Below are 26,759 nucleotides of genomic sequence, written 5' to 3' on the forward strand. Positions count from 1 at the left end.
TTACTTTCCGACGTTGTTTTAGATGTGCAAGTGCCAGTCACACCTCGCGGTGAGGCCACTCTGCCGTTCATTTCGCTAGTTAACACATGTCTTGTTGTCTGTCTTTCAATCTCAAGAACATCTCCAAGCACAAAATGCTCAACAGCAACATTCAGACGGTTTCGTACTGCTCAATTGCTACGTTAAAACGATATGTTTCTTTTTCAGAACTGGAAAAACACGACCGTGACAGGATTCGAACCTGCAATCTTCGGATCCGAAGTCCGACGCATTATCCATTAGTCCACACGGTCACTGACGTCCAAGTATAACTTTTATACGACTCATCTCAAAACGCTCACACCCCCTGAGGAATTTGCTTTCGTTCCACACAGCTGCTGCCCCTTACTCTTCACCACCCATTCGTTACATTCAACCTCTTATGAGACCGACCAAACATAGACAGGAAAACAAGACCACACACTTTGCGCATTTGGAATCGATGGCAGGGTGTTCCTCGCCGCATTTTCTACGATGGCCATTTGCTACTTCTGCAGAAGCGTCGGCGGCGACGACGACGACGACGACGACGACGACGACGACGACGACCGCGAGAGGCTCTGAGATTTGTGAGAAATACATCTATAAAATGTAATTCAGACTGCCTCGTCCCACCTTATGCCGTACCGCTTTGGCAAATGCTTTATCTGCGCCATTCGCCTTAATCACATCTGAGAGTAATTCTTAATAATACGCCTGTCGCTAATTGTTCCTCATCACAGATACTGCTTTCTATACGGCCACGACGCGCAACTGATTTCCAAGATTCGTCTTCCTCCTGTGAGGATGGAACTCACGACCCCTGGCTTACTAGACCAATGCTCTACCACAGAGCGAAACAGGCGCCGCCTAGCGGCACTTTTGCGTACTTTGTCCGTACGGTCGTCTGAATCATCAGACTTCAGCTGACAACACTTCATATTTTCGACTAATATTTGCAGCTATGGCGACCCATTACTGCTTGGCTACACATCTGACACGTAGCCGTGTTCTCTCCAACCAAAACCACTTGCACTTCAGAACATGACTTTCACACATGTCTACAAAATCACCTTCACTTCAAATACAGTTTTCTTGCGACTGATGGAGACGTAGGCAAATTTTAAAGTTGCTATTTCCATTACATCACGTTAATCAGAAAATCGGTAATTCACATCTGCAGCGGAAAAAAATTCCGTTCCGCCCAGTGTAGGGCTCGAACCCACGACCCTGTGATTAAGAGTCTCATGCTCTACCCACTGAGCTAGCCGTGCTGCCTCGTTGGATACCTGCTGGGCAGCAGATCACACAGTACTCGTTTGGGTTGGTTGGTCCCATACAGAATCTCTCCATGCTGCCTAATGTTTTCCTAACGTCACACTCGTCACGTACTTCACTTTTATATCAAATTCACTTCTGAGAGGTAAAGGAATTGCATGAAAATCTGCAGAGCTAGCGGCGTCAAAATTAACACACATACTTGATGTGACTCAAAAGCCGAACGAGTTACTTTCCGACGTTGTTTTAGATGTGCAAGTGCCAGTCACACCTCGCGGTGAGGCCACTCTGCCGTTCATTTCGCTAGTTAACACATGTCTTGTTGTCTGTCTTTCAATCTCAAGAACATCTCCAAGCACAAAATGCTCAACAGCAACATTCAGACGGTTTCGTACTGCTCAATTGCTACGTTAAAACGATATGTTTCTTTTTCAGAACTGGAAAAACACGACCGTGACAGGATTCGAACCTGCAATCTTCGGATCCGAAGTCCGACGCATTATCCATTAGTCCACATGGTCACTGACGTCCAAGTATAACTTTTATACGACTCATCTCAAAACGCTCACACCCCCTGAGGAATTTGCTTTCGTTCCACACAGCTGCTGCCCCTTACTCTTCACCACCCATTCGTTACATTCAACCTCTTATGAGACCGACCAAACATAGACAGGAAAACAAGACCACACACTTTGCGCATTTGGAATCGATGGCAGGGTGTTCCTCGCCGCATTTTCTACGATGGCCATTTGCTACTTCTGCAGAAGCGTCGGCGGCGGCGGCGACGACGACGACGACGACGACGACCGCGAGAGGCTCTGAGATTTGTGAGAAATACATCTATAAAATGTAATTCAGACTGCCTCGTCCCACCTTATGCCGTACCGCTTTGGCAAATGCTTTATCTGCGCCATTCGCCTTAATCACATCTGAGAGTAATTCTTAATAATACGCCTGTCGCTAATTGTTCCTCATCACAGATACTGCTTTCTATACGGCCACGACGCGCAACTGATTTCCAAGATTCGTCTTCCTCCTGTGAGGATGGAACTCACGACCCCTGGCTTACTAGACCAATGCTCTACCACAGAGCGAAACAGGCGCCGCCTAGCGGCACTTTTGCGTACTTTGTCCGTACGGTCGTCTGAATCATCAGACTTCAGCTGACAACACTTCATATTTTCGACTAATATTTGCAGCTATGGCGACCCATTACTGCTTGGCTACACATCTGACACGTAGCCGTGTTCTCTCCAACCAAAACCACTTGCACTTCAGAACATGACTTTCACACATGTCTACAAAATCACCTTCACTTCAAATACAGTTTTCTTGCGACTGATGGAGACGTAGGCAAATTTTAAAGTTGCTATTTCCATTACATCACGTTAATCAGAAAATCGGTAATTCACATCTGCAGCGGAGAAAAATTCCGTTCCGCCCAGCGTAGGGCTCGAACCCACGACCCTGTGATTAAGAGTCTCATGCTCTACCCACTGAGCTAGCCGTGCTGCCTCGTTGGATACCTGCTGGGCAGCAGATCACACAGTACTCGTTTGGGTTGGTTGGTCCCATACAGAATCTCTCCATGCTGCCTAATGTTTTCCTAACGTCACACTCGTCACGTACTTCACTTTTATATCAAATTCACTTCGGAGAGGTAAAGGAATTGCATGAAAATCTGCAGAGCTAGCGGCGTCAAAATTAACACACATACTTGATGTGACTCAAAAGCCGAACGAGTTACTTTCCGACGTTGTTTTAGATGTGCAAGTGCCAGTCACACCTCGCGGTGAGGCCACTCTGCCGTTCATTTCGCTAGTTAACACATGTCTTGTTGTCTGTCTTTCAATCTCAAGAACATCTCCAAGCACAAAATGCTCAACAGCAACATTCAGACGGTTTCGTACTGCTCAATTGCTACGTTAAAACGATATGTTTCTTTTTCAGAACTGGAAAAACACGACCGTGACAGGATTCGAACCTGCAATCTTCGGATCCGAAGTCCGACGCATTATCCATTAGTCCACACGGTCACTGACGTCCAAGTATAACTTTTATACGACTCATCTCAAAACGCTCACACCCCCTGAGGAATTTGCTTTCGTTCCACACAGCTGCTGCCCCTTACTCTTCACCACCCATTCGTTACATTCAACCTCTTATGAGACCGACCAAACATAGACAGGAAAACAAGACCACACACTTTGCGCATTTGGAATCGATGGCAGGGTGTTCCTCGCCGCATTTTCTACGATGGCCATTTGCTACTTCTGCAGAAGCGTCGGCGGCGGCGGCGACGACGACGACGACGACGACGACGACGACGACCGCGAGAGGCTCTGAGATTTGTGAGAAATACATCTATAAAATGTAATTCAGACTGCCTCGTCCCACCTTATGCCGTACCGCTTTGGCAAATGCTTTATCTGCGCCATTCGCCTTAATCACATCTGAGAGTAATTCTTAATAATACGCCTGTCGCTAATTGTTCCTCATCACAGATACTGCTTTCTATACGGCCACGACGCGCAACTGATTTCCAAGATTCGTCTTCCTCCTGTGAGGATGGAACTCACGACCCCTGGCTTACTAGACCAATGCTCTACCACAGAGCGAAACAGGCGCCGCCTAGCGGCACTTTTGCGTACTTTGTCCGTACGGTCGTCTGAATCATCAGACTTCAGCTGACAACACTTCATATTTTCGACTAATATTTGCAGCTATGGCGACCCATTACTGCTTGGCTACACATCTGACACGTAGCCGTGTTCTCTCCAACCAAAACCACTTGCACTTCAGAACATGACTTTCACACATGTCTACAAAATCACCTTCACTTCAAATACAGTTTTCTTGCGACTGATGGAGACGTAGGCAAATTTTAAAGTTGCTATTTCCATTACATCACGTTAATCAGAAAATCGGTAATTCACATCTGCAGCGGAAAAAAATTCCGTTCCGCCCAGCGTAGGGCTCGAACCCACGACCCTGTGATTAAGAGTCTCATGCTCTACCCACTGAGCTAGCCGTGCTGCCTCGTTGGATACCTGCTGGGCAGCAGATCACACAGTACTCGTTTGGGTTGGTTGGTCCCATACAGAATCTCTCCATGCTGCCTAATGTTTTCCTAACGTCACACTCGTCACGTACTTCACTTTTATATCAAATTCACTTCTGAGAGGTAAAGGAATTGCATGAAAATCTGCAGAGCTAGCGGCGTCAAAATTAACACACATACTTGATGTGACTCAAAAGCCGAACGAGTTACTTTCCGACGTTGTTTTAGATGTGCAAGTGCCAGTCACACCTCGCGGTGAGGCCACTCTGCCGTTCATTTCGCTAGTTAACACATGTCTTGTTGTCTGTCTTTCAATCTCAAGAACATCTCCAAGCACAAAATGCTCAACAGCAACATTCAGACGGTTTCGTACTGCTCAATTGCTACGTTAAAACGATATGTTTCTTTTTCAGAACTGGAAAAACACGACCGTGACAGGATTCGAACCTGCAATCTTCGGATCCGAAGTCCGACGCATTATCCATTAGTCCACACGGTCACTGACGTCCAAGTATAACTTTTATACGACTCATCTCAAAACGCTCACACCCCCTGAGGAATTTGCTTTCGTTCCACACAGCTGCTGCCCCTTACTCTTCACCACCCATTCGTTACATTCAACCTCTTATGAGACCGACCAAACATAGACAGGAAAACAAGACCACACACTTTGCGCATTTGGAATCGATGGCAGGGTGTTCCTCGCCGCATTTTCTACGATGGCCATTTGCTACTTCTGCAGAAGCGTCGTCGGCGGCGGCGGCGACGACGACGACGACGACGACGACGACGACGACGACGACGACCGCGAGAGGCTCTGAGATTTGTGAGAAATACATCTATAAAATGTAATTCAGACTGCCTCGTCCCACCTTATGCCGTACCGCTTTGGCAAATGCTTTATCTGCGCCATTCGCCTTAATCACATCTGAGAGTAATTCTTAATAATACGCCTGTCGCTAATTGTTCCTCATCACAGATACTGCTTTCTATACGGCCACGACGCGCAACTGATTTCCAAGATTCGTCTTCCTCCTGTGAGGATGGAACTCACGACCCCTGGCTTACTAGACCAATGCTCTACCACAGAGCGAAACAGGCGCCGCCTAGCGGCACTTTTGCGTACTTTGTCCGTACGGTCGTCTGAATCATCAGACTTCAGCTGACAACACTTCATATTTTCGACTAATATTTGCAGCTATGGCGACCCATTACTGCTTGGCTACACATCTGACACGTAGCCGTGTTCTCTCCAACCAAAACCACTTGCACTTCAGAACATGACTTTCACACATGTCTACAAAATCACCTTCACTTCAAATACAGTTTTCTTGCGACTGATGGAGACGTAGGCAAATTTTAAAGTTGCTATTTCCATTACATCACGTTAATCAGAAAATCGGTAATTCACATCTGCAGCGGAAAAAAATTCCGTTCCGCCCAGCGTAGGGCTCGAACCCACGACCCTGTGATTAAGAGTCTCATGCTCTACCCACTGAGCTAGCCGTGCTGCCTCGTTGGATACCTGCTGGGCAGCAGATCACACAGTACTCGTTTGGGTTGGTTGGTCCCATACAGCATCTCTCCATGCTGCCTAATGTTTTCCTATCGTCACACTCGTCACGTACTTCACTTTTATATCAAATTCACTTCTGAGAGGTAAAGGAATTGCATGAAAATCTGCTGAGCTAGCGGCGTCAAAATTAACACACATACTTGATGAGACTCAAAAGCCGAACGAGTTACTTTCCGACGTTGTTTTAGATGTGCAAGTGCCAGTCACACCTCGCGGTGAGGGCACTCTGCCGTTCATTTCGCTAGTTAACACCTGTCTTGTTGTGTGTGTTTCAAGCTCAAGACCATCTCCAAGCACAAAATGCTCAACAGCAACATTCAGACGGTTTCGTACTGCTCAATTGCTACATTAAAACGGTATGTTTCTTTTTCAGAACTGGAAAAACACGACCGTAACAGGATTCAAACCTGCAATCTTCGGATACGAAGTCCGACGCCTTATCCATTAGGCCACACGGTCACTGACGACCAAGTATAACTTATATACGACTCATTTCGAAACGCTCACACCCCCTGAGGAACTGTGTTTTCGTTCCACACAGCCCTTGCCCCTTACTCTTTTCCACCCATTCGTTACATTCAACCTCTTACGAGACCGACCAAACATAGACAGGAAAAGAAGACCACACACTTTGCGCATTCGGAATCGATGGCAGGGTGTTCCTCGCCGCATTTCCTACGATGGCCATTTGCTACTTCTGCAGAAGCGGCGACGACGACGACCGCGAGAGGCTTTGAGATTTGTGAGAAATACATCTATAAAATGTAATTCAGACTGCCTCGTCTCACCTTATGCTATACCGCTTTGGCAAATGCTTTATCTGCGCCATTCGCCTTAATCACATCTGAGAGTAATTCTTAATAATACGCCTGTCGCTAATTGTTCTTCATCACAGATACTGCTTTCTATACGGCCACGACGCGCAACTGATTTCCAAGATTCGTCTTCCTCCTGTGAGGATGGAACTCACGACCCCTGGTTTACTAGACCAATGCTCTACCACAGAGCGAAACAGACGCCGCCTGACGGCACTTTTGCGTACTTCGTCCGTATGGTCGTCTGAATCATCAGACTTCAGCTGACAACACTTCATATTTTCGACTAATATTAGCAGCTATGGCGACCCATTACTGCTTGGCTTCACATCTGACACGTAGCCGATATTCTCTCCAAACAAAACCACATGCACTTCAGAACATGACTTTCACACATGTCTACAAAATCACCTTCACCTTCAAATACAGTTTTCTTGCGACTGATGGAGACGTAGGCAAATTTTAAAGTTGCTATTTCCATTACATCACGTTAATCAGAAAATCGGTAATTTACATCTGCAGCGGAAAAAAATTCCGTTCCGCCCAGCGTAGGGCTCGAACCCACGACCCTGTGAATAAGAGTCTCATGCTCTACCGACTGAGCTAGCCGTGCTGACTCGTTGGATACCTGCTGGGCAGCAGATCACACAGTACTCATTTGGGTTGGTTGGTCCCATACAGAATCTCTCCATGCTGCCTAATGTTTTCCTAACGTCACACTCGTCACGTACTTCACTTTTATATCATATTCACTTATGAGAGGTAAAGGAATTGCCTGAAAATCTGCAGAGCTAGCGGCGTCAAAATTAACACACATACTTGATGTGACTCAGAAGTCGAACGAGTTACTTTCCGACGTTGTTTTAGATGTGCAAGTGCCAGTCACACCTCGCGGTGAGGCCACTCTGCCGTTCATTTCGCTAGTTAACACCTGCCTTGTTGTGTGTGTTTCAAGCTCAAGACCATCTCCAAGCACAAAATGCTCAACAGCAACATTCAGACGGTTTCGTACTGCTCAATTGCTACGTTGAAACGATATGTTTCTTTTTCAGAACTGGAAGAACACGACCGTGACAGGATTCGAACCTGCAATCTTCGGATCCGAAGTCCGACGCCTTATCCATTAGGCCACACGGTCACTGACGACCAAGTATAACTTATATACGACTCATCTCAAAACGCTCACACCCCCTGAGGAATTTGCTTTCGTTCCACACAGCTGCTGCCCCTTACTCTTCACCACCCATTCGTTACATTCAACCTCTTATGAGACCGACCAAACATAGACAGGAAAACAAGACCACACACTTTGCGCATTTGGAATCGATGGCAGGGTGTTCCTCGCCGCATTTTCTACGATGGCCATTTGCTACTTCTGCAGAAGCGTCGTCGGCGGCGGCGGCGACGACGACGACGACGACGACGACGACGACGACGACCGCGAGAGGCTCTGAGATTTGTGAGAAATACATCTATAAAATGTAATTCAGACTGCCTCGTCCCACCTTATGCCGTACCGCTTTGGCAAATGCTTTATCTGCGCCATTCGCCTTAATCACATCTGAGAGTAATTCTTAATAATACGCCTGTCGCTAATTGTTCCTCATCACAGATACTGCTTTCTATACGGCCACGACGCGCAACTGATTTCCAAGATTCGTCTTCCTCCTGTGAGGATGGAACTCACGACCCCTGGCTTACTAGACCAATGCTCTACCACAGAGCGAAACAGGCGCCGCCTAGCGGCACTTTTGCGTACTTTGTCCGTACGGTCGTCTGAATCATCAGACTTCAGCTGACAACACTTCATATTTTCGACTAATATTTGCAGCTATGGCGACCCATTACTGCTTGGCTACACATCTGACACGTAGCCGTGTTCTCTCCAACCAAAACCACTTGCACTTCAGAACATGACTTTCACACATGTCTACAAAATCACCTTCACTTCAAATACAGTTTTCTTGCGACTGATGGAGACGTAGGCAAATTTTAAAGTTGCTATTTCCATTACATCACGTTAATCAGAAAATCGGTAATTCACATCTGCAGCGGAAAAAAATTCCGTTCCGCCCAGCGTAGGGCTCGAACCCACGACCCTGTGATTAAGAGTCTCATGCTCTACCCACTGAGCTAGCCGTGCTGCCTCGTTGGATACCTGCTGGGCAGCAGATCACACAGTACTCGTTTGGGTTGGTTGGTCCCATACAGCATCTCTCCATGCTGCCTAATGTTTTCCTATCGTCACACTCGTCACGTACTTCACTTTTATATCAAATTCACTTCTGAGAGGTAAAGGAATTGCATGAAAATCTGCTGAGCTAGCGGCGTCAAAATTAACACACATACTTGATGAGACTCAAAAGCCGAACGAGTTACTTTCCGACGTTGTTTTAGATGTGCAAGTGCCAGTCACACCTCGCGGTGAGGGCACTCTGCCGTTCATTTCGCTAGTTAACACCTGTCTTGTTGTGTGTGTTTCAAGCTCAAGACCATCTCCAAGCACAAAATGCTCAACAGCAACATTCAGACGGTTTCGTACTGCTCAATTGCTACATTAAAACGGTATGTTTCTTTTTCAGAACTGGAAAAACACGACCGTAACAGGATTCAAACCTGCAATCTTCGGATACGAAGTCCGACGCCTTATCCATTAGGCCACACGGTCACTGACGACCAAGTATAACTTATATACGACTCATTTCGAAACGCTCACACCCCCTGAGGAACTGTGTTTTCGTTCCACACAGCCCTTGCCCCTTACTCTTTTCCACCCATTCGTTACATTCAACCTCTTACGAGACCGACCAAACATAGACAGGAAAAGAAGACCACACACTTTGCGCATTCGGAATCGATGGCAGGGTGTTCCTCGCCGCATTTCCTACGATGGCCATTTGCTACTTCTGCAGAAGCGGCGACGACGACGACCGCGAGAGGCTTTGAGATTTGTGAGAAATACATCTATAAAATGTAATTCAGACTGCCTCGTCTCACCTTATGCTATACCGCTTTGGCAAATGCTTTATCTGCGCCATTCGCCTTAATCACATCTGAGAGTAATTCTTAATAATACGCCTGTCGCTAATTGTTCTTCATCACAGATACTGCTTTCTATACGGCCACGACGCGCAACTGATTTCCAAGATTCGTCTTCCTCCTGTGAGGATGGAACTCACGACCCCTGGTTTACTAGACCAATGCTCTACCACAGAGCGAAACAGACGCCGCCTGACGGCACTTTTGCGTACTTCGTCCGTATGGTCGTCTGAATCATCAGACTTCAGCTGACAACACTTCATATTTTCGACTAATATTAGCAGCTATGGCGACCCATTACTGCTTGGCTTCACATCTGACACGTAGCCGATATTCTCTCCAAACAAAACCACATGCACTTCAGAACATGACTTTCACACATGTCTACAAAATCACCTTCACCTTCAAATACAGTTTTCTTGCGACTGATGGAGACGTAGGCAAATTTTAAAGTTGCTATTTCCATTACATCACGTTAATCAGAAAATCGGTAATTTACATCTGCAGCGGAAAAAAATTCCGTTCCGCCCAGCGTAGGGCTCGAACCCACGACCCTGTGAATAAGAGTCTCATGCTCTACCGACTGAGCTAGCCGTGCTGACTCGTTGGATACCTGCTGGGCAGCAGATCACACAGTACTCATTTGGGTTGGTTGGTCCCATACAGAATCTCTCCATGCTGCCTAATGTTTTCCTAACGTCACACTCGTCACGTACTTCACTTTTATATCATATTCACTTATGAGAGGTAAAGGAATTGCCTGAAAATCTGCAGAGCTAGCGGCGTCAAAATTAACACACATACTTGATGTGACTCAGAAGTCGAACGAGTTACTTTCCGACGTTGTTTTAGATGTGCAAGTGCCAGTCACACCTCGCGGTGAGGCCACTCTGCCGTTCATTTCGCTAGTTAACACCTGCCTTGTTGTGTGTGTTTCAAGCTCAAGACCATCTCCAAGCACAAAATGCTCAACAGCAACATTCAGACGGTTTCGTACTGCTCAATTGCTACGTTGAAACGATATGTTTCTTTTTCAGAACTGGAAGAACACGACCGTGACAGGATTCGAACCTGCAATCTTCGGATCCGAAGTCCGACGCCTTATCCATTAGGCCACACGGTCACTGACGACCAAGTATAACTTATATACGACTCATCTCGAAACGCTCACACCCCCTGAGGAATTGTGCTTTCGTTCCACACAGCCGCTGCCCCTTACTCTTCCCCACCCATTCGTTACATTCAACCTCTTACGAGACCGACCAAACATAGACAGGAAAACAAGACCACACACTTTGCGCATTCGGAATCGATGGCAGAGTGTTCCTCGCCGCATTTGCTACGATGGCCATTTGCTACTTCTGCAGAAGCGGCGGCGGCGACGACGACGACGACGACGACGACGACGACGACGACCGCAAGAGGCTCTGAGATTTGTGAGAAATACATCTATAAAATGTAATTCAGACTGCCTCGTCTCACCTTATGCTATACCGCTTTGGCAAATGCTTTATCTGCGCCATTCGCCTTAATCACATCTGAGAGTAATTCTTAACAATACGCCTGTCGCTAATTGTTCTTCATCACAGATACTGCTTTCTATACGGCCACGACGCGCAACTGATTTCCAAGATTCGTCTTCCTCCTGTGAGGATGGAACTCACGACCCCTGGTTTACTAGACCAATGCTCTACCACTGAGCTAATCAGTCGCCGCCTGACGGCACTTTTGCGTTCTTCGTCCGTACGGTCGTCTGAATCATCAGACTTCAGCTGACAACACTTCATATTTTCGACTAATATTAGCAGCTATGGCGACCCATTACTGCTTGGCTACACATCTGACACGTAGCCGATATTCTCTCCAAACAAAACCACCTGCACTTCAGAACATGACTTTCACACATGTCTACAAAATCACCTTCACCTTCAAATACAGTTTTCTTGCGACTGATGGAGACGTAGGCAAATTTTAACGTTGCTATTTCCATTACATCACGTTAATCAGAAAATCGGTAATTTACATCTGCAGCGGAAAAAAATTCCGTTCCGCCCAGCGTAGGGCTCGAACCCACGACCCTGTGAATAAGAGTCTCATGCTCTACCGACTGAGCTAGCCGTGCTGCCTCGTTGGATACCAGCTGGGCAGCAGATCACACAGTACTCGTTTGGGTTGGTTGGTCCCATACAGAATCTTTCCATGCTGCCTAATGTTTTCCTAACGTCACACTCGTCACGTACTTCACTTTTATATCATATTCACTTATGAGAGGTAAAGGAATTGCATGAAAATCTGCAGAGCTAGCGGCGTCAAAATTAACACACATACTTGATGTGACTCAAAAGCCGAACGAGTTACTTTCCGACGTCGTTTTAGATGTGCAAGTGCCAGTCACACCTCGCGGTGAGGCCACTCTGCCGTTCATTTCGCTAGTTAACACCTGTCTTGTTGTGTGTGTTTCAAGCTCAAGACCATCTCCAAGCACAAAATGCTCAACAGCAACATTCAGACGGTTACGTACTGCTCAATTGCTACATTAAAACGATATGTTTCTTTTTCAGAACTGGAAAAACACGACCGTGCCAAGATTCGAACCTGCAACCTTCGGATCCGAAGTCCGACGCCTTATCCATTAGTCCACACGGTCACTGACGTCCAAGTGTAACTTATATACGACTCATCTCGAAACGCTCACACCCCCTGAGGAATTTGCTTTCGTTCCACACAGCCGCTGCCCCTTACTCTTCACCACCCATTCGTTACATTCAACCTCTTACGAGACCGACCAAACATAGACAGGAAAACAAGACCACACACTTTGCGCATTCGGAATCGATGGCAGGGTGTTCCTCGCCGCATTTGCTACGATGGCCATTTGCTACTTCTGCAGAAGCGGCGGCGACGACGACGACGACCGCGAGAGGCTCTGAGATTTGTGAGAAATACATCTATAAAATGTAATTCAGACTGCCTCGTCTCACCTTATGCTATACCGCTTTGGCAAATGCTTTATCTGCGCCATTCGCCTTAATCACATCTGAAAGTAATTCTTAATAATACGCCTGTCGCTAATTGTTCTTCATCACAGATACTGCTTTCTATACGGCCACGACGCGCAACTGATTTCCAAGATTCGTCTTCCTCCTGTGAGGATGGAACTCACGACCCCTGGTTTACTAGACCAATGCTCTACCACTGAGCTAAACAGGCGCCGCCTGACGGCACTTTTGCGTTCTTCGTCCGTACGGTCGTCTGAATCATCAGACTTCAGCTGACAACACTTCATATTTTCGACTAATATTAGCAGCTATGGCGACCCATTACTGCTTGGCTACACATCTGACACGTAGCCGATATTCTCTCCAAACAAAACCACCTGCACTTCAGAACATGACTTTCACACATGTCTACAAAATCACCTTCACCTTCAAATACAGTTTTCTTGCGACTGATGGAGACGTAGGCAAATTTTAACGTTGCTATTTCCATTACATCACGTTAATCAGAAAATCGGTAATTTACATCTGCAGCGGAAAAAAATTCCGTTCCGCCCAGCGTAGGGCTCGAACCCACGACCCTGTGAATAAGAGTCTCATGCTCTACCGACTGAGCTAGCCGTGCTGCCTCGTTGGATACCTGCTGGGCAGCAGATCACACAGTACTCGTTTGGGTTGGTTGGTCCCATACAGAATCTCTCCATGCTGCCTAATGTTTTCGTAACGTCACACTCGTCACGTACTTCACTTTTATATCATATTCACTTATGAGAGGTAAAGGAATTGCATGAAAATCTGCAGAGCTAGCGGCGTCAAAATTAACACACATACTTGATGTGACTCAAAAGCCGAACGAGTTACTTTCCGACGTTGTTTTAGATGTGCAAGTGCCAGTCACACCTCGCGGTGAGGCCACTCTGCCGTTCATTTCGCTAGTTAACACCTGTCTTGTTGTGTGTGTTTCAAGCTCAAGACCATCTCCAAGCACAAAATGCTCAACAGCAACATTCAGACGGTTACGTACTGCTCAATTGCTACATTAAAACGATATGTTTCTTTTTCAGAACTGGAAAAACACGACCGTGACAAGATTCGAACCTACAATCTTCGGATCCGAAGTCCGACGCCTTATCCATTAGTCCACACGGTCACTGACGTCCAAGTGTAACTTATATACGACTCATCTCGAAACGCTCACACCCCCTGAGGAATTTGCTTTCGTTCCACACAGCCGCTGCCCCTTACTCTTCACCACCCATTCGTTACATTCAACCTCTTACGAGACCGACCAAACATAGACAGGAAAACAAGACCACACACTTTGCGCATTCGGAATCGATGGCAGGGTGTTCCTCGCCGCATTTGCTACGATGGCCATTTGCTACTTCTGCAGAAGCGGCGGCGACGACGACGACGACCGCGAGAGGCTCTGAGATTTGTGAGAAATACATCTATAAAATGTAATTCAGACTGCCTCGTCTCACCTTATGCTATACCGCTTTGGCAAATGCTTTATCTGCGCCATTCGCCTTAATCACATCTGAAAGTAATTCTTAATAATACGCCTGTCGCTAATTGTTCTTCATCACAGATACTGCTTTCTATACGGCCACGACGCGCAACTGATTTCCAAGATTCGTCTTCCTCCTGTGAGGATGGAACTCACGACCCCTGGTTTACTAGACCAATGCTCTACCACTGAGCTAAACAGGCGCCGCCTGACGGCACTTTTGCGTTCTTCGTCCGTACGGTCGTCTGAATCATCAGACTTCAGCTGACAACACTTCATATTTTCGACTAATATTAGCAGCTATGGCGACCCATTACTGCTTGGCTACACATCTGACACGTAGCCGATATTCTCTCCAAACAAAACCACCTGCACTTCAGAACATGACTTTCACACATGTCTACAAAATCACCTTCACCTTCAAATACAGTTTTCTTGCGACTGATGGAGACGTAGGCAAATTTTAACGTTGCTATTTCCATTACATCACGTTAATCAGAAAATCGGTAATTTACATCTGCAGCGGAAAAAAATTCCGTTCCGCCCAGCGTAGGGCTCGAACCCACGACCCTGTGAATAAGAGTCTCATGCTCTACCGACTGAGCTAGCCGTGCTGCCTCGTTGGATACCTGCTGGGCAGCAGATCACACAGTACTCGTTTGGGTTGGTTGGTCCCATACAGAATCTCTCCATGCTGCCTAATGTTTTCCTAACGTCACACTCGTCACGTACTTCACTTTTATATCATATTCACTTATGAGAGGTAAAGGAATTGCATGAAAATCTGCAGAGCTAGCGGCGTCAAAATTAACACACATACTTGATGTGACTCAAAAGCCGAACGAGTTACTTTCCGACGTTGTTTTAGATGTGCAAGTGCCAGTCACACCTCGCGGTGAGGCCACTCTGCCGTTCATTTCGCTAGTTAACACCTGTCTTGTTGTGTGTGTTTCAAGCTCAAGACCATCTCCAAGCACAAAATGCTCAACAGCAACATTCAGACGGTTACGTACTGCTCAATTGCTACATTAAAACGATATGTTTCTTTTTCAGAACTGGAAAAACACGACCGTGACAAGATTCGAACCTACAATCTTCGGATCCGAAGTCCGACGCCTTATCCATTAGTCCACACGGTCACTGACGTCCAAGTGTAACTTATATACGACTCATCTCGAAACGCTCACACCCCCTGAGGAATTTGCTTTCGTTCCACACAGCCGCTGCCCCTTACTCTTCACCACCCATTCGTTACATTCAACCTCTTACGAGACCGACCAAACATAGACAGGAAAACAAGACCACACACTTTGCGCATTCGGAATCGATGGCAGGGTGTTCCTCGCCGCATTTGCTACGATGGCCATTTGCTACTTCTGCAGAAGCGGCGGCGACGACGACGACGACCGCGAGAGGCTCTGAGATTTGTGAGAAATACATCTATAAAATGTAATTCAGACTGCCTCGTCTCACCTTATGCTATACCGCTTTGGCAAATGCTTTATCTGCGCCATTCGCCTTAATCACATCTGAGAGTAATTCTTAATAATACGCCTGTCACTAATTGTTCTTCATCACAGATACTGCTTTCTATACGGCCACGACGCGCAACTGATTTCCAAGATTCGTCTTCCTCCTGTGAGGATGGAACTCACGACCCCTGGTTTACTAGACCAATGCTCTACCACAGAGCGAAACAGGCGCCGCCTGACGGCACTTTTGCGTACTTCGTCCGTATGGTCGTCTGAATCATCAGACTTCAGCTGACAACACTTCATATTTTCGACTAATATTAGCAGCTATGGCGACTCATTACTGCTTGGCTTCCCATCTGACACGTAGCCGATATTCTCTCCAAACAAAACCACCTGCACTTCAGAACATGACTTTCACACATGTCTACAAAATCACCTTCACCTTCAAATACAGTTTTCTTGCGACTGATGGAGACGTAGGCAAATTTTAAAGTTGCTACTTCCATTACATCACGTTAATCAGAAAATCGGTAATTTACATCTGCAGCGGAAAAAAATTCCGTTCCGCCCAGCGTAGGGCTCGAACCCACGACCCTGTGAATAAGAGTCTCATGCTCTACCGACTGAGCTAGCCGTGCTGCCTCGTTGGATACCTGCTGGGCAGCAGATCACACAGTACTCGTTTGGGTTGGTTGGTCCCATACAGAATCTCTCCCTGCTGCCTAATGTTTTCCTAACGTCACACTCGTCACGTACTTCACTTTTATATCATATTCACTTATGAGAGGTAAAGGAATTGCATGAAAATCTGCAGAGCTAGCGGCGTCAAAATTAACACACATACTTGATGTGACTCAAAAGCCGAACGAGTTACTTTCCGACGTCGTTTTAGATGTGCAAGTGCCAGTCACACCTCGCGGTGAGGCCACTCTGCCGTTCATTTCGCTAGTTAACACCTGTCTTGTTGTGTGTGTTTCAAGCTCAAGACCATCTCCAAGCACAAAATGCTCAACAGCAACATTCAGACGGTTACGTACTGCTCAATTGCTACATTAAAACGATATGTTTCTTTTTCAGAACTGGAAAAACACGACCGTGCCAAGATTCGAACCTGCAATCTTCGGATCCGAAGTCCGACGCCTTATCCATTAGTCCACACGGTCACTGACGTCCAAGTGTAACTTATATACGACTCATCTCGAAACGCTCACACCCCCTGAGGAATTTGCTTTCGTTCCACACAGCCGCTGCCCCTTACTCTTCACCACCCATTCGTTACATTCAACCTCTTACGAGACCGACCAAACATAGACAGGAAAACAAGACCACACACTTTGCGCATTCGGAATCGATGGCAGGGTGTTCCTCGCCGCATTTGCTACGATGGCCATTTGCTACTTCTGCAGAAGCGGCGGCGACGACGACGACGACGACCGCGAGAGGCTCTGAGATTTGTGAGAAATACATCTATAAAATGTAATTCAGACTGCCTCGTCTCACCTTATGCTATACCGCTTTGGCAAATGCTTTATCTGCGCCATTCGCCTTAATCACATCTGAGAGTAATTCCTAATAATACGCCTGTCGCTAATTGTTCTTCATCACAGATACTGCTTTCTATACTGCCACGACGCGCAACTGATTTCCAAGATTCGTCTTCCTCCTGTGAGGATGGAACTCACGACCCCTGGTTTACTAGACCAATGCTCTACCACTGAGCTAAACAGGCGCCGCCTAGCGGCACTTTTGCGTTCTTCGTCCATACGGTCGTCTGAATCATCAGACTTCAGCTGACAACACTTCATATTTTCGACTAATATTAGCAGCTATGGCGACCCATTACTGCTTGGCTACACATCTGACACGTAGCCGATATTCTCTCCAAACAAAACCACCTGCACTTCAGAACATGACTTTCACACATGTCTACAAAATCACCTTCACCTTCAAATACAGTTTTCTTGCGACTGATGGAGACGTAGGCAAATTTTAACGTTGCTATTTCCATTACATCACGTTAATCAGAAAATCGGTAATTTACATCTGCAGCGGAAAAAAATTCCGTTCCGCCCAGCGTAGGGCTCGAAGCCACGACCCTGTGAATAAGAGTCTCATGCTCTACCGACTGATCTAGCCGTGCTGCCTCGTTGGATTCCTGCTGGGCAGCAGATCACACAGTACTCGTTTGTGTTGGTTGGTCCCATACAGAATCTCTCCATGCTGCCTAATGTTTTCCTAACGTCACACTCGTCACGTACTTCACTTTTATATCATATTCACTTATGAGAGGTAAAGGAATTGCATGAAAATCTGCAGAGCTAGCGGCGTCAAAATTAACACACATACTTGATGTGACTCAAAAGCCGAACGAGTTACTTTCCGACGTTGTTTTAGATGTGCAAGTGCCAGTCACACCTCGCGGTGAGGCCACTCTGCCGTTCATTTCGCTAGTTAACACCTGTCTTGTTGTGTGTGTTTCAAGCTCAAGACCATCTCCAAGCACAAAATGCTCAACAGCAACATTCAGACGGTTACGTACTGCTCAATTGCTACATTAAAACGATATGTTTCTTTTTCAGAACTGGAAAAACACGACCGTGCCAAGATTCGAACCTGCAACCTTCGGATCCGAAGTCCGACGCCTTATCCATTAGTCCACACGGTCACTGACGTCCAAGTGTAACTTATATACTACTCATCTCGAAACGCTCACACCCCCTGAGGAATTTGCTTTCGTTCCACACAGCCGCTGCCCCTTACTCTTCACCACCCATTCGTTACATTCAACCTCTTACGAGACCGACCAAACATAGACAGGAAAACAAGACCACACACTTTGCGCATTCGGAATCGATGGCAGGGTGTTCCTCGCCGCATTTGCTACGATGGCCATTTGCTACTTCTGCAGAAGCGGCGGCGAAAACGACGACGACGACGACGACGACGACGACGACGACCGCGAGAGGCTCTGAGATTTGTGAGAAATACATCTATAAAATGTAATTCAGACTGCCTCGTCTCACCTTATGCTATACCGCTTTGGCAAATGCTTTATCTGCGCCATTCGCCTTAATCACATCTGAGAGTAATTCTTAATAATACGCCTGTCGCTAATTGTTCTTCATCAAAGATACTGCTTTCTATACGGCCACGACGCGCAACTGATTTCCAAGATTCGTCTTCCTCCTGTGAGGATGGAACTCACGACCCCTGGTTTACTAGACCAATGATCTACCACAGAGCGAAACAGGCGCCGCCTAGCGGCACTTTTGCGTACTTCGACCGTATGGTCGTCTGAATCATCAGACTTCAGCTGACAACACTTCATATTTTCGACTAATATTAGCAGCTATGGCGACCCATTACTGCTTGGCTTCACATCTGACACGTAGCCGATATTCTCTCCAAACAAAACCACCTGCACTTCAGAACATGACTTTCACACATGTCTACAAAATCACCTTCACCTTCAAATACAGTTTTCTTGCGACCGATGGAGACGTAGGCAAATTTTAAAGTTGCTATTTCCATTACATCACGTTAATCAGAAAATCGGTAACTTACATCTGCAGCGGAAAAAAATTAGTTCCGCCCAGCGTAGGGCTCGAAGCCACAGCCCTGTGAATAAGAGTCTCATGCTCTACCGACTGAGCTAGCCGTGCTGCCTCGTTGGATACCTGCTGGGCAGCAGATCACACAGTACTCGTTTGGGTTGGTTGGTCCCATACAGAATCTCTCCATGCTGCCTAATGTTTTCCTAACGTCACACTCGTCACGTACTTCACTTTTATATCAAATTCACTTCTGAGAGGTAAAGGAATTGCATGAAAATCTGCAGAGCTAGCGGCGTCAAAATTAACACACATACTTGATGTGACTCAAAAGCCGAACGAGTTACTTTCCGACGTTGTTTTAGATGTGCAAGTGCCAGTCACACCTCGCGGTGAGGCCACTCTGCCGTTCATTTCGCTAGTTAACACCTGTCTTGTTGTGTGTGTTTCAAGCTCAAGACCATCTCCAAGCACAAAATGCTCAACAGCAACATTCAGACGGTTTCGTACTGCTCAATTGCTACATTAAAACGATATGTTTCTTTTTCAGAACTGGAAAAACACGACCGTGACAAGATTCGAACCTGCAATCTTCGGATCCGAAGTCCGACGCCTTATCCATTAGGCCACACAGTCACTGACGACCAAGTATAACTTATATACGACTCATCTCGAAACGCTCACACCCCCTGAGGAATTGTGCTTTCGTTCCACACAGCCGCTGCCCCTTACTCTTCCCCACCCATTCGTTACATTCAACTCTTACGAGACCGACCAAACATAGACAGGAAAACAAGACCACACACTTTGCGCATTCGGAATCGATGGCAGGTTGTTCCTCGCCGCATTTGCTACGATGGCCATTTGCTACTTCTGCAGAAGCGGCGGCGGCGACGACGACGACCGCGAGAGGCTCTGAGATTTGTGAGAAATACATCTATAAAATGTAATTCAGACTGCCTCGTCTCACCTTATGCTATACCGCTTTGGCAAATGCTTTATCTGCGCCATTCGCCTTAATCACATCTGAGAGTAATTCTTAATAATACGCCTGTCGCTAATTGTTCCTCATCACAGATACTGCTTTCAATACGGCCACGACGCGCAACTGATTTCCAAGATTCGTCTTCCTCCTGTGAGGATGGAACTCACGACCCCTGGTTTACTAGACCACTGCTCTACCACTGAGCGAAACAGGCGCCGCCTAGCGGCACTTTTGCGTACTTCGTCCGTACGGTCGTCTGAATCATCAGACTTCAGCTGACAACACTTCATATTTTCGACTAATGTTAGCAGCTATGGCCACCCATTACTGCTTGGCTTCACATCTGACACGTAGCCGATATTCTCTCCAAACAAAACCACCTGCACTTCAGAACATGACTTTCACACATGTCTACAAAATCACCTTCACCTTCAAATACAGTTTTCTTGCGACCGATGGAGACGTAGGCAAATTTTAAAGTTGCTATTTCCATTACATCACGTTAATCAGAAAATCGGTAACTTACATCTGCAGCGGAAAAAAATTAGTTCCGCCCAGCGTAGGGCTCGAAGCCACGACCCTGTGAATAAGAGTCTCATGCTCTACCGACTGAGCTAGCCGTGCTGCCTCGTTGGATACCTGCTGGGCAGCAGATCACACAGTACTCGTTTGTGTTGGTTGGTCCCATACAGAATCTCTCCATGCTGCCTAATGTTTTCCTAACGTCACACTCGTCACGTACTTCACTTTTATATCAAATTCACTTCTGAGAGGTAAAGGAATTGCATGAAAATCTGCAGAGCTAGCGGCGTCAAAATTAACACACATACTTGATGTGACTCAAAAGCCGAACGAGTTACTTTCCGACGTTGTTTTAGATGTGCAAGTGCCAGTCACACCTCGCGGTGAGGCCACTCTGCCGTTCATTTCGCTAGTTAACACCTGTCTTGTTGTGTGTGTTTCAAGCTCAAGACCATCTCCAAGCACAAAATGCTCAACAGCAACATTCAGACGGTTTCGTACTGCTCAATTGCTACATTAAAACGATATGTTTCTTTTTCAGAACTGGAAAAACACGACCGTGACAAGATTCGAACCTGCAATCTTCGGATCCGAAGTCCGACGCCTTATCCATTAGGCCACACGGTCACTGACGACCAAGTATAACTTATATACGACTCATCTCGAAACGCTCACACCCCCTGAGGAATTGTGCTTTCGTTCCACACAGCCGCTGCCCCTTACTCTTCCCCACCCATTCGTTATATTCAACCTCTTACGAGACCGACAAAGCATAGACAGGAAAACAAGACCACACACTTTGCGCATTCGGAATCGATGGCAGGTTGTTCCTCGCCGCATTTGCTACGATGGCCATTTGCTACTTCTGCAGAAGCGGCGGCGGCGACGACGACGACGACGACGACGACGACGACCGCGAGAGGCTCTGAGATTTGTGAGAAATACATCTATAAAGTGTAGTTCAGTCTGCCTCGTCCCACCTTATGCTATACCGCTTTGGCAAATGCTTTATCTGCGCCATTCGCCTTAATCACATCTGAGAGTAATTCTTAATAATACGCCTGTCGCTAATTGTTCCTCATCACAGATACTGCTTTCAATACGGCCACGACGCGCAACTGATTTCCAAGATTCGTCTTCCTCCTGTGAGGATGGAACTCACGACCCCTGGTTTACTAGACCACTGCTCTACCACTGAGCGAAACAGGCGCCGCCTAGCGGCACTTTTGCGTACTTCGTCCGTACGGTCGTCTGAATCATCAGACTTCAGCTGACAACACTTCATATTTTCGACTAATGTTAGCAGCTATGGCGACCCATTACTGCTTGGCTTCACATCTGACACGTAGCCGATATTCTCTCCAAACAAAACCACCTGCCCTTTAGAACATGACTTTCACACATGTCTACAAAATCACCTTCACCTTCAAATACAGTTTTCTTGCGACCGATGGAGACGTAGGCAAATTTTAAAGTTGCTATTTCCATTACATCACGTTAATCAGAAAATCGGTAACTTACATCTGCAGCGGAAAAAAATTAGTTCCGCCCAGCGTAGGGCTCGAAGCCACGACCCTGTGAATAAGAGTCTCATGCTCTACCGACTGAGCTAGCCGTGCTGACTCGTTGGATACCTGCTGGGCAGCAGATCACACAGTACTCATTTGGGTTGGTTGGTCCCATACAGAATCTCTCCATGCTGCCTAATGTTTTCCTAACGTCACACTCGTCACGTACTTCACTTTTATATCATATTCACTTATGAGAGGTAAAGGAATTGCCTGAAAATCTGCAGAGCTAGCGGCGTCAAAATTAACACACATACTTGATGTGACTCAGAAGTCGAACGAGTTACTTTCCGACGTTGTTTTAGATGTGCAAGTGCCAGTCACACCTCGCGGTGAGGCCACTCTGCCGTTCATTTCGCTAGTTAACACCTGCCTTGTTGTGTGTGTTTCAAGCTCAAGACCATCTCCAAGCACAAAATGCTCAACAGCAACATTCAGACGGTTTCGTACTGCTCAATTGCTACGTTGAAACGATATGTTTCTTTTTCAGAACTGGAAGAACACGACCGTGACAGGATTCGAACCTGCAATCTTCGGATCCGAAGTCCGACGCCTTATCCATTAGGCCACACGGTCACTGACGACCAAGTATAACTTATATACGACTCATCTCGAAACGCTCACACCCCCTGAGGAATTGTGCTTTCGTTCCACACAGCCGCTGCCCCTTACTCTTCCCCACCCATTCGTTACATTCAACCTCTTACGAGACCGACCAAACATAGACAGGAAAACAAGACCACACACTTTGCGCATTCGGAATCGATGGCAGAGTGTTCCTCGCCGCATTTGCTACGATGGCCATTTGCTACTTCTGCAGAAGCGGCGGCGGCGACGACGACGACGACGACGACGACGACGACGACGACGACGACGACCGCAAGAGGCTCTGAGATTTGTGAGAAATACATCTATAAAATGTAATTCAGACTGCCTCGTCTCACCTTATGCTATACCGCTTTGGCAAATGCTTTATCTGCGCCATTCGCCTTAATCACATCTGAGAGTAATTCTTAACAATACGCCTGTCGCTAATTGTTCTTCATCACAGATACTGCTTTCTATACGGCCACGACGCGCAACTGATTTCCAAGATTCGTCTTCCTCCTGTGAGGATGGAACTCACGACCCCTGGTTTACTAGACCAATGCTCTACCACTGAGCTAAACAGTCGCCGCCTGACGGCACTTTTGCGTTCTTCGTCCGTACGGTCGTCTGAATCATCAGACTTCAGCTGACAACACTTCATATTTTCGACTAATATTAGCAGCTATGGCGACCCATTACTGCTTGGCTACACATCTGACACGTAGCCGATATTCTCTCCAAACAAAACCACCTGCACTTCAGAACATGACTTTCACACATGTCTACAAAATCACCTTCACCTTCAAATACAGTTTTCTTGCGACTGATGGAGACGTAGGCAAATTTTAACGTTGCTATTTCCATTACATCACGTTAATCAGAAAATCGGTAATTTACATCTGCAGCGGAAAAAAATTCCGTTCCGCCCAGCGTAGGGCTCGAACCCACGACCCTGTGAATAAGAGTCTCATGCTCTACCGACTGAGCTAGCCGTGCTGCCTCGTTGGATACCAGCTGGGCAGCAGATCACACAGTACTCGTTTGGGTTGGTTGGTCCCATACAGAATCTTTCCATGCTGCCTAATGTTTTCCTAACGTCACACTCGTCACGTACTTCACTTTTATATCATATTCACTTATGAGAGGTAAAGGAATTGCATGAAAATCTGCAGAGCTAGCGGCGTCAAAATTAACACACATACTTGATGTGACTCAAAAGCCGAACGAGTTACTTTCCGACGTCGTTTTAGATGTGCAAGTGCCAGTCACACCTCGCGGTGAGGCCACTCTGCCGTTCATTTCGCTAGTTAACACCTGTCTTGTTGTGTGTGTTTCAAGCTCAAGACCATCTCCAAGCACAAAATGCTCAACAGCAACATTCAGACGGTTACGTACTGCTCAATTGCTACATTAAAACGATATGTTTCTTTTTCAGAACTGGAAAAACACGACCGTGCCAAGATTCGAACCTGCAACCTTCGGATCCGAAGTCCGACGCCTTATCCATTAGTCCACACGGTCACTGACGTCCAAGTGTAACTTATATACGACTCATCTCGAAACGCTCACACCCCCTGAGGAATTTGCTTTCGTTCCACACAGCCGCTGCCCCTTACTCTTCACCACCCATTCGTTACATTCAACCTCTTACGAGACCGACCAAACATAGACAGGAAAACAAGACCACACACTTTGCGCATTCGGAATCGATGGCAGGGTGTTCCTCGCCGCATTTGCTACGATGGCCATTTGCTACTTCTGCAGAAGCGGCGGCGACGACGACGACGACCGCGAGAGGCTCTGAGATTTGTGAGAAATACATCTATAAAATGTAATTCAGACTGCCTCGTCTCACCTTATGCTATACCGCTTTGGCAAATGCTTTATCTGCGCCATTCGCCTTAATCACATCTGAAAGTAATTCTTAATAATACGCCTGTCGCTAATTGTTCTTCATCACAGATACTGCTTTCTATACGGCCACGACGCGCAACTGATTTCCAAGATTCGTCTTCCTCCTGTGAGGATGGAACTCACGACCCCTGGTTTACTAGACCAATGCTCTACCACTGAGCTAAACAGGCGCCGCCTGACGGCACTTTTGCGTTCTTCGTCCGTACGGTCGTCTGAATCATCAGACTTCAGCTGACAACACTTCATATTTTCGACTAATATTAGCAGCTATGGCGACCCATTACTGCTTGGCTACACATCTGACACGTAGCCGATATTCTCTCCAAACAAAACCACCTGCACTTCAGAACATGACTTTCACACATGTCTACAAAATCACCTTCACCTTCAAATACAGTTTTCTTGCGACTGATGGAGACGTAGGCAAATTTTAACGTTGCTATTTCCATTACATCACGTTAATCAGAAAATCGGTAATTTACATCTGCAGCGGAAAAAAATTCCGTTCCGCCCAGCGTAGGGCTCGAACCCACGACCCTGTGAATAAGAGTCTCATGCTCTACCGACTGAGCTAGCCGTGCTGCCTCGTTGGATACCTGCTGGGCAGCAGATCACACAGTACTCGTTTGGGTTGGTTGGTCCCATACAGAATCTCTCCATGCTGCCTAATGTTTTCGTAACGTCACACTCGTCACGTACTTCACTTTTATATCATATTCACTTATGAGAGGTAAAGGAATTGCATGAAAATCTGCAGAGCTAGCGGCGTCAAAATTAACACACATACTTGATGTGACTCAAAAGCCGAACGAGTTACTTTCCGACGTTGTTTTAGATGTGCAAGTGCCAGTCACACCTCGCGGTGAGGCCACTCTGCCGTTCATTTCGCTAGTTAACACCTGTCTTGTTGTGTGTGTTTCAAGCTCAAGACCATCTCCAAGCACAAAATGCTCAACAGCAACATTCAGACGGTTACGTACTGCTCAATTGCTACATTAAAACGATATGTTTCTTTTTCAGAACTGGAAAAACACGACCGTGACAAGATTCGAACCTACAATCTTCGGATCCGAAGTCCGACGCCTTATCCATTAGTCCACACGGTCACTGACGTCCAAGTGTAACTTATATACGACTCATCTCGAAACGCTCACACCCCCTGAGGAATTTGCTTTCGTTCCACACAGCCGCTGCCCCTTACTCTTCACCACCCATTCGTTACATTCAACCTCTTACGAGACCGACCAAACATAGACAGGAAAACAAGACCACACACTTTGCGCATTCGGAATCGATGGCAGGGTGTTCCTCGCCGCATTTGCTACGATGGCCATTTGCTACTTCTGCAGAAGCGGCGGCGACGACGACGACGACCGCGAGAGGCTCTGAGATTTGTGAGAAATACATCTATAAAATGTAATTCAGACTGCCTCGTCTCACCTTATGCTATACCGCTTTGGCAAATGCTTTATCTGCGCCATTCGCCTTAATCACATCTGAAAGTAATTCTTAATAATACGCCTGTCGCTAATTGTTCTTCATCACAGATACTGCTTTCTATACGGCCACGACGCGCAACTGATTTCCAAGATTCGTCTTCCTCCTGTGAGGATGGAACTCACGACCCCTGGTTTACTAGACCAATGCTCTACCACTGAGCTAAACAGGCGCCGCCTGACGGCACTTTTGCGTTCTTCGTCCGTACGGTCGTCTGAATCATCAGACTTCAGCTGACAACACTTCATATTTTCGACTAATATTAGCAGCTATGGCGACCCATTACTGCTTGGCTACACATCTGACACGTAGCCGATATTCTCTCCAAACAAAACCACCTGCACTTCAGAACATGACTTTCACACA

At 46.7% G+C, this 26,759-nt stretch overlaps 22 non-coding genes across 22 annotated transcripts; all 22 read right to left on the reverse strand.

The window, feature by feature from the left end:
- Positions 1-1,219: 1,219 nt before the first annotated feature.
- On the reverse strand, positions 1,220-1,292 carry Trnak-cuu (transfer RNA lysine (anticodon CUU)). Its single transcript has one exon. It is a non-coding gene; the product is annotated as a tRNA-Lys (tRNA).
- Positions 1,293-2,734: 1,442 nt separating this feature from the next.
- On the reverse strand, positions 2,735-2,807 carry Trnak-cuu (transfer RNA lysine (anticodon CUU)). The gene has a single exon. It is a non-coding gene; the product is annotated as a tRNA-Lys (tRNA).
- A 1,451-nt stretch (positions 2,808-4,258) lies between these two features.
- Trnak-cuu (transfer RNA lysine (anticodon CUU)) lies at positions 4,259-4,331 on the reverse strand. Its single transcript has one exon. It is a non-coding gene; the product is annotated as a tRNA-Lys (tRNA).
- Positions 4,332-5,794: 1,463 nt separating this feature from the next.
- Positions 5,795-5,867, reverse strand: Trnak-cuu (transfer RNA lysine (anticodon CUU)). Its single transcript has one exon. It is a non-coding gene; the product is annotated as a tRNA-Lys (tRNA).
- Positions 5,868-6,319: 452 nt separating this feature from the next.
- Trnar-ucg (transfer RNA arginine (anticodon UCG)) lies at positions 6,320-6,392 on the reverse strand. The gene has a single exon. It is a non-coding gene; the product is annotated as a tRNA-Arg (tRNA).
- Positions 6,393-7,288: 896 nt separating this feature from the next.
- On the reverse strand, positions 7,289-7,361 carry Trnak-cuu (transfer RNA lysine (anticodon CUU)). The gene has a single exon. It is a non-coding gene; the product is annotated as a tRNA-Lys (tRNA).
- A 452-nt stretch (positions 7,362-7,813) lies between these two features.
- Positions 7,814-7,886, reverse strand: Trnar-ucg (transfer RNA arginine (anticodon UCG)). The gene has a single exon. It is a non-coding gene; the product is annotated as a tRNA-Arg (tRNA).
- Positions 7,887-8,818: 932 nt separating this feature from the next.
- Positions 8,819-8,891, reverse strand: Trnak-cuu (transfer RNA lysine (anticodon CUU)). The gene has a single exon. It is a non-coding gene; the product is annotated as a tRNA-Lys (tRNA).
- A 452-nt stretch (positions 8,892-9,343) lies between these two features.
- Trnar-ucg (transfer RNA arginine (anticodon UCG)) lies at positions 9,344-9,416 on the reverse strand. Its single transcript has one exon. It is a non-coding gene; the product is annotated as a tRNA-Arg (tRNA).
- An 896-nt stretch (positions 9,417-10,312) lies between these two features.
- Positions 10,313-10,385, reverse strand: Trnak-cuu (transfer RNA lysine (anticodon CUU)). Its single transcript has one exon. It is a non-coding gene; the product is annotated as a tRNA-Lys (tRNA).
- Positions 10,386-10,837: 452 nt separating this feature from the next.
- Trnar-ucg (transfer RNA arginine (anticodon UCG)) lies at positions 10,838-10,910 on the reverse strand. Its single transcript has one exon. It is a non-coding gene; the product is annotated as a tRNA-Arg (tRNA).
- A 926-nt stretch (positions 10,911-11,836) lies between these two features.
- Trnak-cuu (transfer RNA lysine (anticodon CUU)) lies at positions 11,837-11,909 on the reverse strand. Its single transcript has one exon. It is a non-coding gene; the product is annotated as a tRNA-Lys (tRNA).
- A 1,426-nt stretch (positions 11,910-13,335) lies between these two features.
- On the reverse strand, positions 13,336-13,408 carry Trnak-cuu (transfer RNA lysine (anticodon CUU)). The gene has a single exon. It is a non-coding gene; the product is annotated as a tRNA-Lys (tRNA).
- Positions 13,409-14,834: 1,426 nt separating this feature from the next.
- Trnak-cuu (transfer RNA lysine (anticodon CUU)) lies at positions 14,835-14,907 on the reverse strand. Its single transcript has one exon. It is a non-coding gene; the product is annotated as a tRNA-Lys (tRNA).
- Positions 14,908-16,333: 1,426 nt separating this feature from the next.
- Positions 16,334-16,406, reverse strand: Trnak-cuu (transfer RNA lysine (anticodon CUU)). The gene has a single exon. It is a non-coding gene; the product is annotated as a tRNA-Lys (tRNA).
- A 3,476-nt stretch (positions 16,407-19,882) lies between these two features.
- On the reverse strand, positions 19,883-19,955 carry Trnar-ucg (transfer RNA arginine (anticodon UCG)). The gene has a single exon. It is a non-coding gene; the product is annotated as a tRNA-Arg (tRNA).
- A 900-nt stretch (positions 19,956-20,855) lies between these two features.
- On the reverse strand, positions 20,856-20,928 carry Trnak-cuu (transfer RNA lysine (anticodon CUU)). Its single transcript has one exon. It is a non-coding gene; the product is annotated as a tRNA-Lys (tRNA).
- Positions 20,929-21,380: 452 nt separating this feature from the next.
- Positions 21,381-21,453, reverse strand: Trnar-ucg (transfer RNA arginine (anticodon UCG)). Its single transcript has one exon. It is a non-coding gene; the product is annotated as a tRNA-Arg (tRNA).
- Positions 21,454-22,372: 919 nt separating this feature from the next.
- On the reverse strand, positions 22,373-22,445 carry Trnak-cuu (transfer RNA lysine (anticodon CUU)). The gene has a single exon. It is a non-coding gene; the product is annotated as a tRNA-Lys (tRNA).
- Positions 22,446-22,897: 452 nt separating this feature from the next.
- Positions 22,898-22,970, reverse strand: Trnar-ucg (transfer RNA arginine (anticodon UCG)). Its single transcript has one exon. It is a non-coding gene; the product is annotated as a tRNA-Arg (tRNA).
- A 935-nt stretch (positions 22,971-23,905) lies between these two features.
- On the reverse strand, positions 23,906-23,978 carry Trnak-cuu (transfer RNA lysine (anticodon CUU)). The gene has a single exon. It is a non-coding gene; the product is annotated as a tRNA-Lys (tRNA).
- A 1,426-nt stretch (positions 23,979-25,404) lies between these two features.
- Positions 25,405-25,477, reverse strand: Trnak-cuu (transfer RNA lysine (anticodon CUU)). Its single transcript has one exon. It is a non-coding gene; the product is annotated as a tRNA-Lys (tRNA).
- Between the last annotated feature and the right edge of the window lie 1,282 nt (positions 25,478-26,759).

The sequence above is a fragment of the Schistocerca gregaria genome, chromosome 11, assembly GCF_023897955.1.
Source record: "Schistocerca gregaria isolate iqSchGreg1 chromosome 11, iqSchGreg1.2, whole genome shotgun sequence".
Lineage (NCBI taxonomy): Eukaryota > Metazoa > Arthropoda > Insecta > Orthoptera > Acrididae > Schistocerca > Schistocerca gregaria.